The sequence below is a fragment of the Doryrhamphus excisus genome, chromosome 23, assembly GCF_030265055.1.
Source record: "Doryrhamphus excisus isolate RoL2022-K1 chromosome 23, RoL_Dexc_1.0, whole genome shotgun sequence".
In the NCBI taxonomy this organism is placed as follows: Eukaryota; Metazoa; Chordata; class Actinopteri; order Syngnathiformes; family Syngnathidae; genus Doryrhamphus; species Doryrhamphus excisus.
In genome coordinates this window covers 1,351,680-1,352,073 of record NC_080488.1, presented here as the reverse complement: position 1 = coordinate 1,352,073, position 394 = coordinate 1,351,680, and positions in this window count along the sequence as shown.

Here is a 394-nt window from a genome sequence, read left to right as displayed (position 1 = left end):
TATTTCTTATTTATTTTTACAAATGTAAAGCTTTAGCAAGAATTGACTCATTAGCTAAACGTTTTGTAAATATATAAACAAAGGTATTAGTATTTCATGGAGTCGTTTGAAAAAGATGGCTTTTCTATATTCTGAAGTAGTGAGGGCCTACCGACAGTAGATGGCGCCCTAGCCTGCACGAGCTGATGATGGCACACCGGAAAAAGCTTCACATTTTGTCAACATTTACATTTGAAAATGGGATAAATTCTTTCCACCCTGCTGCAACATTGTCACATAGGGCATCTTTTCATTAAATGATTAACACGGAATATTTACACGAAAAATATTTAATTGTGAAAGAGACTGGAAGAAGGGAAAACGATAGCACGGTGACAGCTACACGAGACGGCCC